Source organism: Topomyia yanbarensis, chromosome 3, assembly GCF_030247195.1.
Source record: "Topomyia yanbarensis strain Yona2022 chromosome 3, ASM3024719v1, whole genome shotgun sequence".
Classification (NCBI taxonomy): domain Eukaryota; kingdom Metazoa; phylum Arthropoda; class Insecta; order Diptera; family Culicidae; genus Topomyia; species Topomyia yanbarensis.
Window position 1 is genome coordinate 45,344,289 of NC_080672.1, and position 19,179 is coordinate 45,363,467.

The following is a 19,179-nucleotide window of genomic DNA, read 5'->3' on the forward strand; positions in this document are numbered from 1 at the left end:
TAGAAACATTCGAGACGACCGTGTTCGGTAACAAATTGTAAATCTTTCTCCATAAACAATTAAATTGAACTAAACATAAAATAAGGTACCTATGCAAACATTGTTTTTCATCGATTCTCGTTCTAATCGGAACCATCCTAGGCGGATGTCAACCTCGCCGATTCCTCTCCCCATTATCCATTTGTTACGTTGCAACAACGAGGTTCCGACCACGTGAGCTGGCGTGAATTATTATGTTTTTCCCCGACCACGAATGATGATTGTCTCAAATCTCGGAACGGGCATCTCCGTGGATACCGGAGTGTGCCAGCCCGACGTGTGTAATGGTCCTAGCTGAGCTGACTGACGGCCTGCCTGGCAGTGGTTTGGGTTGCACTAAGGTCAAACCCTTCTTGGGCAGTCAGTACATGTGCCCTGCTCGGGTGGGTGAACGAACCCCGGCGCGCGAAAGATTCCTCCCGACCGAGACTGGCTGGTTGGCTGACTGACTGTGGCCAGAATGTGGTGCGCGTTTTTCGTGTGTGCATTGTTTTGTTTTGCTGTCTTATCTTTTACGGTTACAAGACAGCCAGCAGCAGCAGCAGCAGTGCTTTACCCTCCGGGTTGTGAATGCGAAGAAAGCTGCCTTTTTTCGTTTGATTTATTTTCTAGGTTAAAGCTGTTTGATCAAACTGATCCCTCGGGGAGATTGTAGCGTGGTATCAGATTTTATTGTGTGGTTGTTACGTAAAGGGCAGACCTTGGAACGGTTGGTTCCGGCACACCACCAACCGTTTGACGATTACGGTTGTCTGCAAGATACACAGTCAGTGACGGGCTGGTTGATTCTTGGAAGATGTTTTATGTGGTTGTTTTCTTTTATTTTGGAAGCGATGAAGGTGATTGTGATTGGCGTGACCTATATTTAACTAGTTGCATAGCACAATCATTGATAATTATCGGAACTGTTTTCGATCTTGAACGTGTTTGGGACTGAAGTTTTAAAATGTTCCAATGATCGAGGTGCTGCATAATTGGAATATAACATTTATTACCAAATGAAAAGTTGTCAATTTAAATGCTGGGAACTCGTCTGCTGGGGAGTGTTTACGAAGTGTTTCCAAAGCTGCGTTTGAAACAATAAAAACAATTTCACCACCTGAGGAGCTGTTATGGGTTTACTTGTCAGCATTCGATCCCAGCACGACGGATTATGAAGTTTCTACCCTTGTGAAAGATTGTCTGGGGGAGAATCTGCAACCGAGAATAGTTCGTCTAGTTCCTAAGGACAAGGATCTCTTATCTCTGAGCTTCATTATTTTAAAAGTTGGCGTTAGCAAATCATACAGGGATAAGGCTCTGTCCAAAGACTTCCGGAGAACATCTACTACCGTAAATTTGTGACCAATTCAAAAATCCAACGACCTATCATCAGGATTGAGGCGGAGAAGAATCCATCTGGTGGTGAACAGTAGCGCCAAGCTATTCTGGATAAACTCGTCTGTCCAACTTCTTGTACCCCGGCGAGCGATCTCGGTCTACCTGACGAATCGGCGACTTCTTCTGTGTCAGGTAAAGCCAAGAAGGGTATATGTCCTTCCGAAGCAATACAAGATGCTGCACGCCCTCAATGTGAATTTCACTTAGTCTGCTGATGAATACAGCTCTACCGCCGCTGTGAATCTTCAATGTCAAAAACAAAATTTTGATCCCATCGTAACGAGCACGTCTCTTCATAGCACATTCGGCTCTACAACGATCACAGAAGAACTAAGCACTCTATGCTATGCTGGTATGACTCATCGCACCCTGGGACGCACTGTAGCTAGCACTATGGAAGCCCTTGATCCCCCTGCCACAGTCGAGCCATTGCAGCCAGCGTTCATCAGTCGTCCCGGTCCTGTGTGCAGGAGTGGTGAAGGGGTCTTCCAAATCGATACCAACGGCAAGTACGAACCTGATTTTGTTAATGCAAGCATTGATCAGCACTTCTCGCTTCCAGTCAATCGCGGCATTCAAACCTACAAATATATTACCAGAATGCCGGTGGTATGAATTCAGGAATCGACGATTATTTGATAGCAAGTTCGGATGAATGCTTCGACATAATCGCCCTCACAGAGACGTGGCTTAGCGATAGCACTCTGTCAGTGCAAGCATTTGGTGCCAACTACGATGTTTTCCGTACTGATCGCAGCTCACGCAACAGTTTCAAGGCTACCGGCGGCGGGGTACACGGTAAAAAATTCTCACGTTGATGTAAAGTGATTTACTGTTGAATTCGCACTACTTGTCAAACATTTCAATGCGATGTGCCAATCCTTTAGAATAGATCATATCAAAGCACAACGAAATCAACAGTAAATCACTTAAATTTAGAATGCTTTGCATATTGCTGCTGACGGATAATGCCTAAAAACCTATACGTTTTTCATACGATCTGTCTATGTATTTCGTTCGATTCCTTTGCCTGAAAATAAATACTTGCATAAAAAATGTATAATACTTACGCTCCAGAATACTCTGGGAATGCCACAAGTTTTATACTTTTTGCTTGTTTGTAAAAAATGTTAGCGTACTCGCGCTTTGACATTTAAAACAAAAGCGGAACCATTTAAATTCAATAGATTTATACAGTAGTGCGAATTCAACAGCTATACATTTCAATTTGAAGGTGGTTTCCATTGAATAGTTCTTAAATATTAGATCACTTCGTTACTAGTTATGAATCATTAGAAAATCAATACCAAATCACTTCAATTGCTAGTGATGGAAAATGATCTGATTCAAGTGCAAAATCATTTGGATTTGACGTGTCAATTTTTTACCGTGTACTTGTGGCAATCCATCCTCGATTGAAAGTGCAACTGATTGACGATACTTTGGGGGTCTGTGTCGAGCAGGTGTGGGTGCGAATCAAACTGGCTGGCTACGCACTTTTTCTTTGCGTGGTTTATCTTCCACCGGACCGCACTCGCGATTCGACATTGATTGATTCACATACTGAGTCACTGGAACGGATTTCCGCTCAAGCAAGCCCGGTTGATGAGATCCTGATTGTTGGTGATTTCAATTTCTCCGGATTAAAATGGCCCTCTGCTTCTGACGGATTTATGTTCGCTGATCCCGAACTGTCATCTTTTCATGCTGGTTTACTTGACTGCTACAGTCTAAATCTGCTGCGCCAAACGAATAATGTGGTGAACGAGAACAACAGAATCCTTGATCTCTGTTTTTCGAGCAAATCTGACTACGCGCCAAAAGTTACCGCAGCACCGTTCCCCCTGGTAAAGACTGTTAGACACCACCCTCCCCTCCATATATTGCTTGAAGCGATTCGAGTGAAGCATGACTGCGTCAGCTATAATTTTAGAAAAGCCAACTATAATAGCATTATTGACTTCCTGTCGAATATCTACTGGACTGAAATTCTCGACAATGATGATGTCAACGTTGCAGTGCAGACCTTCTCCAATGTTATGAGCTATGCTATCGATCGTTATGTACCCAAAAGAAGTGGCCTTCAATCTAAGCACCCAGCGTGGCACACTGCCGAGCTGAGACGGTTAAAAGCGACTAAAAGAGCCGCTCTGAAGAAGTACTCCAAGTTTGGGGGCTACGTGCTGCGACAACACTACGTTCATGTTAACCAAGTCTATAAAAAGACATCGAAGCGTTGCCATGCCGATTACTTGCGAAACGTGCAACGTAAGCTGAAGTCCGAACCCTAAAACATTCTGGAAGCATGTAAACGAGCAAAGAATGGAATCCGGGTTGCCTTCAACGATGAGCTATGCTCTAGTTTACAGGAGATTTGCCAACTATTCTCTGAAAAGTTCGCGAGTGTTTTCTTCAACGAGAAACTAACACCGACCCAGGTTTCGCGCGCGGCTCTTAATGTACCTCAATCATACCAGTCTTTGAACTTTTTCAATATCGACAATAATATGGTACAACTGGCGATTGGCAAAATGAAGGCTTCAACCTTGGCAGGCCCAGATGGTATACCAACTATTATTATAAAAAAATACTCTGCCGGTCTAATTGAACCTCTTTGTTATCTGTTTCAATTGTCGCTAACAACCGGAGTATTTCCCGAACTCTGGAAATCCTCCTTCATGTTTCCAGTTCACAAAAAAGGTGATAAAAAGGTAGTTGACCGTGGTATTACAACGCTAAGCACAGTTCCTAAGCTGTTTGAAATGGCTGTGTTGGAACCCATCTCCAGCCACTGCAAACAGTATATCTCCGAGACTCAGCATGGATTTATGCCGAAACGTTCAACATCTACGAATCTTCTGTCGTTCACAACATATGTGATTGATGCCATGTCGGACGGCCTTTAAACTGATGTTATCTACACGGACCTTTCAGCTGCTTTTGACAAGATTAATCACGCTATTGCAGTGGCAAAGTTGGATAGACTTGGCTTTGGTACTAGTATTCTCCGTTGGATGCAATCTATTTATTTATTTCGTCAATCGATGTAGACTGGTATAGTTACAGTAATGTTTACATTTTTCTTATTTACTAAAATATATATATACGTAATTTTATTATAAATAAAACAATTTCAGCTTTTACAGAATCATTTTCTTATGCGTTAGAATTTCTTTTATGTATAAAATATTGTGTGAGTTTTAGTTTGGACATTGTAAAATCAATTGATTCGCAATAGCGGTTATAAACAGCCATCATTCGATTTATAGGGCCATATTTTGCATAATTTGTGCGATATGGAGTTATTGAGAATATGCTTCGGTTTCGTAGCTGTCGAGAAGGTGCATAAAAGTTCAATTTGGATAAAATTTCGGCTGAATCAATACGATGCGAGACGATATTATTAATGAACGAAAGCATTGCAAATTCACGACGTTCCTTCAATGTTTGTATATTGATAAGCATGCAGCGTGCTTCATAAGATGGCAAAGGAAATGCTATCCAACCTAGTTTACGAAGGGCAAATAATATGAATTGTTTTTGTACAGATTCTATTCTTTCTTCATGTGTGCTTGAAAAAGGGCACCAAACGATGCTGCAATATTCCAATATCGACCTAACATAAGCAATATATAATGTTTTGATTGTATACGGATCTACAAAATGATAACTAAAGCGTTTTATAAAACTGAGCATGTTGTTAGCTTTGTGAATAATTGTGTTATAATGATCAATAAAATTTAACTTGGAATCTAATATAACGCCTAAATCCCTAATTCTTTCACATTTTGCTACAGTCTGTCTTCGTAAGGTAATCACAACATTCGATGTTTGTCGTTTTCGACTAAAAGTGATTGAATTGCATTTTTTCACGTTTAGCTGTAGGAGGCTTTTTTGACACCACGTGTGGAAAACTAGAATTTCGTTTTGGAATGTATCAATATCCTCGGCATTTCTTATCTCCAAGTAAAGTTTCATGTCATCGGCATAGATTAGTACTTTCAGTTTTTTGAGAAGGAAGGAAATATCGTTCACATATAAAATAAACAATAGAGGTCCTAAATGAGAGCCTTGTGGAACTCCTGAGGTGACTTCAATTGGATTAGATTGCTTTCCTTTGAATTTGATTATTTGCTGGCGGTTGGATAGATATGATTCTAACCACGTACGCAGCTCAGGCTCAATTCCCATTTTTTTTAATTTATAAAGTAACATTGGGATGTCGATTCGATCAAATGCTTTACTAAAGTCTGTGTAAAGTGCTTCCACGTAGTTTCCATTGTCCATTGCAATCAGTGAATAGTTAATAAATTCTAGTAAATTTGTTGAGGTCGAACGACCTTTGAAGAAGCCATGTTGGAGGTTAGTAATTCTGTTTTTTATTTGAAGAAATATTTTTTCGTTAATGATTGATTCAAAAAGTTTCGGAATGCTGGAGATTATGGCTATTCCACGATAATTGCGAACGTCAGATTTTTTCCCAGATTTATATATAGGTACTAAGAAAGAACTCTTCCATGTTTTGGGAAACTCTCCAGATTGTAAAGACATATTAAAGAGCCAGAACAATGGAGTTGTAAGCTCGGTTGCTAGGTTTTTCATAAATAATGGTGGAATTCCATCAGGGCCAGCACCTTTTGATGAATCCAAATGGTTTAGAGCATTGAAAATGTCCTCCACTATGACATGACTGACGCCAATATCCATAGGAAAATCTGGAAGAAAAGCAAAATAATCGCGATCGCGGTCTTGTTCAGAAAAAGTTGTATATATTTCTTGGAAAAATGTTGCAAATAGGTTGCAGATTTCTTTCGGGCTATTATGTACGTTGTCATCCAAGTGCGTATCTTAGTGAACGTCGTCTAGCAGTCAAGATAGGTGACTGTGTATCCGAAGAGTTCTTTGCTTCATCTGGTATTCCGCAAGGCAGCCATCTCGGTCCATTGATTTTTCTGCTGTATTTCAACGACGTCAACTTTTGTTTAGAAGGACCACGGTTGTCTTTCGCCGACGACCTCAAGTTATACCATAGAATCTGGAATACTGATGATGCAGCTTTCCTTCAACGCCAACTGGAAACCTTTGCGGAATGGTGCGAGATCAACCGAATGATCCTAAACCCCAAGAAATGTACGGTCATTACGTTCTCGAGGAAAAAACCCCAATTGGATTCGATTACAGTCTAGCTGAATCCACGATTGACAGAGCGAATTGTGTCAAAGATCTCGGAGTTTTTCTCGATGAACAACTGACGTTTAAGCAGCACATCAGCTATATTGTCGCAAAGGCATAACGCTGTTTGGGGTTCATAATGAGAATATCTAAGCACTTTTCAGATATTTACTGCTTGAAATCTCTCTACTGCTCACTCGTTCGATCAACTCTGGAATATTGTTCAGTTGTGTGGAACCCTCATTATCTTAACGGTGTCCATCGAATTGAGACAGTACAGCGCAGATTTGTTCGGTTTGCCCTTCGTCGATTGCCTTGGAGCAACCCTCACCAGCTGCCAAGTTACGACAGCCGGGGTTTGCTTATTGGACTCGATACATTGCAAGTGCGGCGGGATCTATTCCGTGCTATGACAATTTCGGATATTTTGCAAGATCGAATTGACTGCCCCGAGCTTCTCAGTGCGATAAATATGAACGTTCGCCCTCGCGCCCTTCGCAATAATTTATTACTTCGATTACCTCTTCGCCGGACTAACTATGGAGTAACCGGTGCCATCATTGGTTTGCAGCGGACCTTCAACAGAGTGTCATCCGAGTTCGATCTTCACATTCCAATATTTTTTCTCGGCTTCCATCTTGCACAACTTTTTTAATTCTACACGTATCGAAATTTCGAACTTTCACTTTTACGTGTATTTTCCAGACAAATCGCTACCACAACATCCTAAATCCGACCACTAGTTGCGCTGCTACAGAATAAGTGATGTGTGAATTTTAAGTGAAGAAAACTAGTCAATTCACTGTAAAAGAGCTTTTGATTGCTATGAGCCGCGAGGGGTATGCATGCCACTAACTTTATCAACAAAAAGCTCCGATGATTGAAAAGTTTCATTGACTCGGAATGAACTTGATCTGAGAAATTTCAAAATATTTCTAGGTTTATAACTAAAACGAAGGACATTTGGAATAAAATAATGTACGCTTCCCAATACATCAAAGTATGACCCTCGCCTTGATTTATTAAAAAGATAGAAAATTTGAGTCGGAAACAGTTCGAATCATCAATGTTTGGATAATTCTCGACAAACATATGATTACGGCTTAAAAGCCAACTGTCAAAATACGGTTTGAACAGAATTTCCTGTCACAGAGATTTTTGACAGTTGACTTTTAAGCCGTAATCATATGTTTGTTGAGCATTCTGCTTTCACGCACGATTTTTAATCAGCCAAGCAGAATAAACAAACCTCCATCTTTGACAGTTAGCAATGTTGGCAAACTTTAGAAAATATACGCAACATGGTTACCATCTAACGCAGGAACTACTAAAACACATATTACTTGTGGCACAGAAACCGCGCTGCGCACTTACTATTCTTCCACTAAGGTTCAAATTAGAAAGCATGGAAAAGCAGCCATCTTGTAAAACGAAAAAAGCAGTTTTTTCTCACACCATTGGAAATCTCTTCATAAAAATTAATCAGTAATACTCTACCAATGTCTCGAATACATTGATTCATTTTCATGAAGATTTTTTCAACAGTGTGAGAAAAAGCTGCTTTTTTCGTTTTCCAAGATGACCGCTTATTGAGGCGTTCTCAGTTGAACCTTAAACTTTTGATCACTTGCAAAGTGCGGAGTCCAGGTTGGTGGAAAGTGCGCAATAGTTATATAGTATAATGTAACTGTTAAAATTTTATGAAATTCTTAATTTCGGCCGGTTTTTTCGGTCAAATACTCTAATGTGTGGCGTTTGTTATAAATTATAATTCAAAAATGGCTATAATCCGCGGACGCACATTGTACATTGGAACATAAAGTCGTTTAGAAAAAATTATAACCAAATGTGCGAGTTTGGAAATCGAACCCAGGTGTGTACAAGGCAATCGAATTACGAACTACTCTGTGCCCGCTCCCAGTCCCTTCTACCATTTCTCATATAGTTCAAATTTAGTTTCGTGAACAACAAAACCTGTACGTACAAAAACTACTTTACCGACGCTGTCAAAAGGATTAAAAAAGTAGAACCTTATAAATGTCGATATTTTCCGGCTTGTTTACCACATTTGTGATCTTAAGGTTGCACAGAGAATGCGCAAAATTCGCAAACGAAAAAAGCAGTTTTTTTCCACACCGTATGTCAGATCTTCATAAAAATCAATCAGCGTATGTAGAATGTTGATACAGTACTGCTGATTGATTTTTATGAAGATCTGACATACGGTGTGGAAAAAAACTGCTTTTTTCGTTTGCGAATTTTGCGCATTCTCTGTGCAACCTTAAATGTCAGCTTTGTCGATATGTGATATCTATCAAAGAGAATAGGGAAAGAGACGAAGAGTGAAAATCAGTCAAAACGGCAACACGCCCTTTATGATGATTTCAACACTAGAATTTTGGCAACCGCTTCTATAGGCAGCACTTTAAATGACTCCTATTATATTTTGAAAACAAACCGTATGTCGATCGATGGATTTGTTTATCAAACGATGTGGATTTCGAAACAAAGAGATGAAATAATTCTAAAGCTTATTTTTACTCATACATATACTCTAGAATGCACCTTACAATCACGATTGAACTAAATTCTGATGAAAATTCAAATTTCTTTTTTGATAGAAGTACAATACTTATCTCCTCCAACTCAGGCATGAGTAATGTTTATTTACATTGCACGATTGGTCTGCTCAATAAGGTATTTTTGGCTTCACACTATTCGTCTCTTTCCCTATTCTCTTTGATATCTATGACTTGGTGCTAAAACCAGCCCCCTGGCAACCCACAGTGTTCGGAAACGCCAAAAACGTGAACTTAATTCACTAGAGGCCAAACCATCTAATATATTCACAGGGTGTCTTTGGAGGAATTGTTCGTATGAATATTCCCCACAATCTGAAAACAATTGAAATTAGGCATGGCTTACTATGATCGAACTAAAAAAATTAACTTCTTATACTGATGAGATAGAAAGTTGGTGTCTTCAACAAAGTTTTAGGAATGCTCATAGTGAAGAATTTTGTTGAAGAACTTGAGCTTGTAGGAGTAAAGGTTATCGATTTATAAGACGTTTTCTATGACAACCCCCTTAAATCTAGTTTTCTTAACATAACTTTTTTCATTGTGATTTTTCGTGCAAACTATGTTCTAGACAAATGTGTAAGTACCAAAACTACATAGTATTGGAGAAGACTGTATGTAAAAATATTCATTTGTTTCAAAGTTATTGAAGATTTTTACATTTTTTTACACCAACTTCAACTACGTATAAGAAAGAAAGGTGCAAACCAAAATACACGAACAGGCACTTTTTTACTTCTTTAACGGACCACTTCAAAATAAACTGTGAATATTTACTTACTGCATATAACGATTTTTTTCACCGTATATACGGCGCTGACGGCATTCAAATCACTTCAATACCTAAAATAGAGCATAGAAAATATTTTAAAATGAATACAAAATTAATTAATTCATTATTAGCAAAGATATCCTGTCCAGAAATCTAAAGGCCTAGTATAGATTGCAATGCCATATTATTACATGACGCCGCAATTTTCTGGGCAGTTTATCTAAGCCTCTACCAAATAAATAGTACTCAACTCACCTTGATCCCTTTGTGACACCCAATGAAAGCTCTTCAAGTCAGCAGAATCCATCAAAAAGGCCCTTGAATCGGAATTTCCTGTCCGAAAGTTCTATGAAAGTAACCTTTTGTTTACATTCATATCGGCAACACTATGGAATTTGTCAAAGTTAGTGCGCACTGTGTGCATTTTGTTGTAATGTGGTCAGAATTCAATATTGAATCCTTTGAGACATAAATTTCGAAACATTATTAACTTTATACATGGACCAATGCATCGACAGTACATTTTGTCATGAAAAAACAATTTTGAAGCGTATTTTTTCGATTTACGTTCAACTAATGAATGAAACATGCTGACATATTTGACCATTCATGGTTGTTCGTTTGTTACAGTGTGAAAACACGTTTCATAAAAATTATATCCCATGGCCATCTACCCATAGTTTCACTTATTTGTTGACACACTTTCATCGCTGTCAAACGGTTTATCTAGTGAGCTAATTGAAAAAGGATTATATCAAATTTATGGAACCGATGCGGCAAAACATGAACAAATGCATTTGCCGGTATTTCTGGTTCTAGTAAAACTCTATATTCAATGGTGAATAAAGATACCAAAAGTAGTATATAATCGAAACTTATGCATGAGGCAGACATCATTTGTCTCTAAAGAACATTTGCAATGTAGCCAATCGTTTTTTGGAGTGCCTAAATTTGTAATAGAATATTTTTTTACATTCAGTCTAATAACTGATTGCAACCGTCGTAAGGTAATAATGATCGCATCCGGCGATGGTATGTGAAAAATATATTACAGTCTTCGGTAGAAGTGTGATGAAGAGTTATGTTACTTATTGAAGAGAAAAAGCAAGTTATTCAACTACCAACGTATATACGCCAACGAACGACAAACCCGATGATATGAAAGGGAGTTCAATAAACGTGTAGACATGATGTACGAAGAGTACATAAAACATGGTGTGAAGCTAATCAGCGGGGTGGAAAATGCAAAGGTCGGTAGGGAAGAATTTTTTCGCCTAGTTATTGGTGATGAGAGTCTCCCCAGAACCACCGACGACAGCGTAAACGTCAATATTGCAGCAGGCAGAAAAAATGGCTATGTGTAATACTTAGTACAACAAAATATTCGGAAACGCATTTGTAGACATCCAAATGGTGAAACGTGTTTTCAAAACAACCAGGTTTTGACAAATGGTTATTTCGTTGATGTCGTCGATGTTAGTATCTTCCAAAAATCGTCGATTCTAACCATGATGTGCTGGGAGAGAACTATTTACATGCTTAGTCAAACAGTGACTGTTGAATCAGGATGCTGCTAAAGAATATGTTGAAAAGCTCAACGAACGAATAATTGAGCTACTAATAAGAGATAAACTAAACACAGCAAGGTATCAGGTTCACGAGGCGGTCTACTACAGTCACAAAGTGTTAAAAATACAAAAGGGCATCTGTGGAACGGCTGGATCAACGTTGAATGACCAATAGCGACAAACGAGAAAATCCAGACTGTGAGTCGAATGCTTGCAGCGGCTACACAGGCAACTTACACATTCAAGTGAAAGCCGGTATAAAATTTTATCGATGTAAGAAGGGGTACTTCGAGAAAAAAATTTCGAAGTACGAGGTAAGCTTTTGCTGGAAAGATTTGCAAAAATTTTACGGGACTATTTTCAGCACAAAAAAGAAAAGTTCTGTGGGATCAGATAGGATCAGGATGAGAAATCTGTTATCAAATTAAACAAAGACAACTGCCAGCGGTTGTCATAGAATGGGCAATCAAATAGAGAATGAAAACACAGAAAAAGTTTGATGAAAAACAGTTTATGAATTTACCCTCGCTAGAAGAAGTTGAAAATATTGCGATAACATGTTTGACAATAAAATGATATCAGTTTATAAGGTATCAAATGAGTAGAACGTAGAGATAAGCATTGCGTTACAAAAGAAACGAAATCACATCTGATCATAAGCCATTTTTCAACTAGATTGCTAGTTGAATAGTTTTACAAATATCTTTTATAACAATAAATGGTTACAATTTTTTTAAATTACTAGATATATGACGGTGAAAAAACGTTTATAAAAATTAGGTAGCCAAATGATAATTTGAATACAACAGAGGCTGTATAAAACTTACCTCCTCTCTACAGCAAAGAGTGTTTCATCAGAATATTTTTTACTGTACACTCGATGGCAAATTCTACAAAAAATCCTTATCGACGCACTAAATTCACCAGACCTTTTATTTTTTAGATATTTCCTCTTCTTCAAAAAAAACTTTGGTGTCGGTTGTAATATTCTAGTCAAAGCACTGACTGGACATTGTAAACTCAAATATCACAAGTTTCCTACTCAGCGTGCTGAGTATTATTTGTGTGACAGTGAATTCGATTACAGAACTTCAAATCTTTTGATATGTAATTGCTCTACAATAACGCAATTACGTAATCGGATTTTTGGTTCTATATACATACACAAACTTTTGTACAGGAAGCTAGTAAGGATATGCTATAGTTCCTAACCCAGTGTGGCAAAGAGCTATAGGCTTTGTCAGTAGGGTTAATTATTCCTCCGGGAATGAAGAATTCATGCTGTTTACTGTTTTGTGTTGATTGTATTGTGTTGTCATTTTCCATTCCCCTTCCTTTTGTCTCCTTTCCCTTCTTATTAGGAATCTTATAAGGGGACAAGGCTGGGCACAAATCTTCGAATAACATGGGGTGCGTACCAATCGAGTCAATATATACTGATTCCAATTTTACGATCAGTAATAAAATAAAGATTGTCTCATCCAAAAGGGCAGAGTTCAGCTGTTTCTTTGCGTGTACCTGTCATACCATCTATTCTGTGTACCGTTACCTTGCCTTGTATAAATCCGAAAAATCTAATATAAAACTAATGGCACTATCATAATAAATGAGCCACAAGATGTTTTTACCAGTTCCAGTTACGCAGTACTCAAATTATAGGATATAATCTTATTTTTGCACACCGATTTTGTTGTTGAGCATGTTGAGAACGTTAGTGAAAAACGACTTTTTCAAATGAAACGCTAGATTTTTGTTTGACTTGTCTTGTCAACGCAATCAAAGTAACCAACAGTGTTCCTGGAATATTTTCACTTTAAACACATTATTTTCCATTGAAGTGGTCCCTTAAGCTATGCACAATAAAGCTAAGAAGGTTTGGTGCGTGGCACTCTAGAACCCTATGAATAGGGTAAGCTTACTTTATCATGTTTTTTGACTTTTTCCATACAAAAATCAGCAAAAAAAATTTTTTTTGTTTTTTTGCCCCAATTTTTGAAATTCTTGGTTTAATGTTCAATTACAAGTATTATTTTCACTTATACCTGAATATTTCAGATTTTATAAACGTAGGAGCAAAAATATAAAGTTTTTAATATCATTGGAGATTCCAACCTAATATATACTCAAATAGACATGTCATAATGAATTTAATGCTTACAAAAGAATGTCATACCATTATTTATTAAATTTTACGGCAAAAATCAAAAAGTCAAGTCAAAAAACATGATAAAGTAAGCTTACCCTATTCATAGGGTTCTAGAGTGCCACGCACCAAACCTTCTTAGCTTTATTGTGCATAGTTTAGAGAGTTAAAAAAGTGCCTGTTCCTGCATTTTGGTTTGCACCTTTCTTTCTTATACGTAGTTGAAGTTGGTGTAAAAAAATATAAAAATCTTCAATAACTTTGAAACAAATGAGTATTTTTACATACAGTCTTCGACAATATTATGTAGTTTTGATACCTACATATTTGTGTTATACATAGTTTGCACGAAAAGTCATAATGAAAAAAGTTATATTAAAAAAACTAGATTTAAGGGGGTTGTCATAGAAAACGTCTTATAAATCGATAACCTTTACTCCTACAAGCTCAAGTTCTTCAACAAAATTCTTCACTATGAGCATTTCTAAAACTTTGTCGAAGACACCAACTTTCTATCTCGTCAGTATAAAAAGTTAATTTTTTTAGTTCGATCATAGTAAGCCATGCCTAATTTCCATTGTTATCAGATTGTGGGGAATATTTATTCGAACAATTCCTCCAAAGACACCCTGTGAATATATTCGATGGTTTGGCCTCTAGTGAATTAAGTTCACGTTTTTGACGTTTCCGACCACTATGCAACCCTATACCAACATATGGAGTTTGACAGCGACCTACATATATGGGGCGTTATAGCTATAAAGCCCCAAACAAAGAATTTTGCTCGGCGCACAATATTGAAGCATTCCACACGACGTTTTGCATCTTGCGGGATGATTAGATACCATATAATATTCAGAACATCAGCACTTAGTAACCAAATACAGCTTTCAATAATTCGATCCAAAATTATTGTTTTGATTTTCATGGCAGTGATGCTGGCTGTACAAAGACGCCATTCTTGACAGGGGGCTGGCTAAAACAAGACGAGACAACTGGCTTCTTATTTTTAGTTTTCTTGCTTTTCTTGTGCCCTGCTGATTAATTGCAGACTGTATGCGGCTAGCGATGTTGGCAGTGCAGCCAATTTCTTTTTCATATTAAGATATATTTCTATAATACACAATGTCCGTTTTATTAACAAACATTTCGCCACATCACATACTATATGTTTCTAGCAAATCTGGCCAGCATAATATCATCTCAAACCGCAAGAACAAAACTAACATTCATAAATCCATTCGACTCATCCTTCCACCATCTCGCTATGTGAACGATTCGTTACAGAACAGTCTGCAGACTACACACTTTTTATTTAAGGAGGTCAAAAGCAGAAGTTCATATGTTTTTCATATTTTCCTTGAAATATTCTCAAATATTGCTTTGATTTTTCGCCGATTCCAGGAGAAGATTCCCTTAATAGATTTAAATAAAAACGCAGAATCACTGGATAATGACCCGACATCTCTATATTTTATTTTCTTTTTACACATGAGTCAGTGACACTCTAATCGTACACGAGAATAGTAAATTTCAATATTGCAAATACGCTAACAGGCTAACGTCACAAATAATGTTCTTCAAAAATAATTCAAAATATTTTTTTCTTGATATGAATTCTATTGACAGATATTCGATCAGAAGGAAACTAATATATAAATGGTAAACAAATGATTGATATGTCGAGTCTTTATTCAAATATTCAGCGTTATTTAATATATCAAATATTCACGATACAAAATTGACGAATTCAAATTATTTTATTATGCAACTTGCACTGATCATGAGGCAAAACACTGCGAAATGAGCCCTGTGGTAATGAAAACAGTATCCCATTAGTCAAATTCTAAAATGTCAAATTGGCTCCACACTGGCTCCAGAAATCGCTAACTTGTCCTAGCTTGGTTGCACATCATCTCGTGTTTATTGAATTGCCACAAGATTGAAAATCAAATTCACAATTATTCGTGACATGTTTTTCCCTACGAATATTCTGTATGTATGCAATACACAACGCATTTTTCAGCATTACTGATGTGTTAGTGGAACATGAGCATTGTATACATACATTAAATTTTGTGGGTAAAAAATAAACATGTCACGGTAAAATCAAATGTTTTCATGTTATAAAATAAATCAATTTTTAATCTCATGGCATCTGAACACATCCACAAATGTTAATTTATCCATTGGTGTTAAAATTGTCAGGATCAGTTGGAGAACAGTGGAAATATATCAACTTAAAGTAAGCATTCCGACTAATTGGGTCATTAAGCTATATATAGTTTTCCGTTCCATTCGATAAATTTTAGGTCCAATACACATAATATAACATTATTTAAAAAAATCGTTGTAATACATAAAAACGATTTTTTCGTTTTTTAAAATAAATCTTATGTAACCTTGCAACCATACATAGGAAAACTACAGATGGTGTTTATGTCAAATAAAAATAACCCTGCGGGAAAACCGGGAAAACATGTATTATTTTTTTCCGACAGGGCATCATTTGTTGTGAAATTCGATGTGTCAAATCCTTCTGATAGTGTCAAATCCAGACTGTCAGCATTTTTCTTTATTTTGAATTTTAATATTATTTTTAGGTTTCCTGAGTTGGAAAAAAACATTGTTGCAATCACGAAAATCAGCTTTATCGATGTATGTAATAAAAAATGATTTTTTTCTCTCATTTAATGACCCAATTGTGACGTTTTGTGTTTGAAGTTTCATGTAGGCGGGAAATGCTATAAAATCACTAGAACCCTAAATTATATACACTCTACCGTAGTGGAGAAGAATGTAGTTAAAAACTATTTTTTCTCCATTAAGGAGTTTGAAACCATTATTGCGCCGGATCGACAGTAGCCTCGAAAAACGGAAAACACAAATTTTCTTCAGCAAACCCCTGGTCAACCGCTTGACTATGGGTTTGCCCAGGAACACAAATTGTTACGTCTTCGTTTTTTAGTTCTGTCACTAAGTTAGTGTCGGATTTTGATGAGACGATGTCGAAACGTAAATTCCAGACCAAAATTAAATTATATATTTTTTCTCAAATGGCGAATTCAGTGAAGCCATGTTGATGCATTTGTTTCAAATTAAATCATCAGATACTAAGCCAAATAATGGGACTGAGAAGAATTAGGGAGCATCTACCCTATACGGTTTTACTTTCATACATTCACGCTGCTCATGTCGAGCTCCGTCGGTGGGTCCTCTAAAACGGGCGCGTTGGTGGTACATATAACTAAACTAGCTTATCTCGCACCGGGAACAAGGAAGGCTCTGTTCGTGTATGTTATGTTCTCAAGAATCCCGATCCAGAGTTCTTCAATGACCGCTACGTCGCTTTTGCAAGCTCTATTATTATTCTAAGCACGTTCCTTTACAACCTTTCTCCGAGATGTTGTGCGCTACGATTTACAAACGTAGACGACAACGACGACGGCAAGTCCCTATACTATTTACCACCTCCTGGCAGCTTCGCCGATGTCGGTAAACAAAGCCACAAAAAAATATGCAAATATGTACCCTACGCGATTGTACTGCGGCATTGTGATGCAAGTGTGAAAAAGAGTAGCTCCTTCTGGAAGTGACGATGCGGCGTCCGAGCGTCGTCGTGTCGCATTGCATTGGCAAAAGAAAAACTTCTGGAACCGTACAGCACCGCGGACCATTCCACCGGTGATCGCCTGATGGGTTCGCTTGTAAATATGTACATGCACGGAGTACTGATATGACGAATTAACAAAGAGTAACTACTGCGCGTAAAGCTATACGCAAGCACTTAGTCACTTTACTTTGTGTAAACAATGTGCTGAGGCATTGATCAGTCTGTCAGATGTGTTTTTCCGTTTGAAAATACGGCGAATTCATCAGAATTTTGCTGGTTGAACTTGTAAGCGAAGGTGGTTCGGGTCAAAAACAAAAATATGTAAATCTAGTCGCATGATTAACTAAGGAATCTTTTTTCTTGATCCCCTAACCGTTGTTACATTATTAAATCCGGCGCTAGCTTTGCTCTGTCACTAATGTATTGTCGAATTCTGATGAGACGAACTCGTAACGCCTCCCCAATAATTAATTTGATTATAGGTTTTCTGCTCTTTACGCGCAAATGTCATAATCCTTTTTGGTTTTTACACAACAATTCGTTAGACAATGGAATGCACGCTTTAATGGTATTCTTAACAGAACAATTAGCTTAGAACGGTACTGTTTAAATCCTTAGTTTGTAAGTTATCTAATAACTTACAAACTAAGGATTTAAACAGTACCGTTCTAAGCTAATTGTTCTGTTAAGAATACTATTAAAGCGTCCATTCCGAACTTCAATTCTTTTTACCTGAGCTTATTTGAACACCGCTGGTTGCATTAAAAAAACACGATACAAGCCATTACAGGCATTACTCAATGCGATTCAAAAATGTCAGGAATCCACCCGCCTGCCGCACTGCACGATACTGACGCAAAAAAATGTCCTTCCTTATTTGCACACTTCCCACTTGGTCCCGGGCGCGCGGAATTAGCATAAGCCAGCGATAATCAATATTGGCGCGACGCAGCGAAACTGTCCTCTCCGTCACTGTCGTGACCCCTCACCTCACCGCCCTAAGCCAATCAACCCGTGCTTCCACACGATCCGGAGATGCCAAACATTCCGGTGAATTTCTTCCTGTGTGCAATGTTTGCACTGCTGCCAGAAGACACAAGAGCTTGGGAATTACCATGAGCTTGTAGCTACAGGGACCAGCACATACCTGGGGTGCAAGACTGACTTGAACCAGGTAGAGCAGCGGCGTGATGGCCGGAATGCCACTGGAACAATCTCTCGTTGCAGCCACTGCCGCAACCGACAACCGACAACGACGACGCCGCCAACACCACGAATGTAGTTGTTATCAGTTTTCAATGGAGGTGTTCTGCCGAACATTCCAGCGCTTCCTCCCATCGGAACTCCGACTATGGAACAAGCCACAGGGCTAATGATGTGAAGAGCATAACTCATTTCCAGCGCCTGCATCGGCGTGTAGCTGGGTTCCAATAATCTGATTCAGATGCCTGTCTAGCGGTAAAACAGAATCTCAGTTCTCTCCTAGACCGGCAGATAATGATGCGATCAATAGTCGGTAATTTATTGTCAGCCTGTTAGCGCCTCTCTGAGTTGCCGGAGATATACGACCAACCATCTGAGACCGGGACAGGAAAAGTTCTCACACACATCGCAACCACCGGCTTCTAACTTTCGGACATTAATTATAGGTGGGATTTTCGCGAAAAAGAACTGTAGAACGTGGAGTTTCCTTCCAAGCCTTCCCGGCTTACCTGGCTCTCATGCTAGTTGTTTATTGTTTGAAAACGGTATTCTATGCAGATGATGGTGGCGGCCCAACCGCTGGAGAACGCTTCAGCTAGAATCGGAAGTCGAGTGTCATAAAGATGCTAAATTAAAGCTAATCAATCATGATCATTAAGAGGGCTTGGGATCGTATTCTTTCTCTGGTTTTTATGGCATCTCAAGCCTTT

At 38.3% G+C, this 19,179-nt stretch overlaps 1 protein-coding gene across 3 annotated transcripts in view; it reads left to right on the top strand.

Annotated features, from left to right (window-relative positions):
* Nucleotides 1-19,179, top strand: part of LOC131687761 (uncharacterized) — a 270,188-nt gene that overhangs the window by 240,173 nt on the left and 10,836 nt on the right. The gene's annotated exons all lie outside the window — the stretch shown is intronic.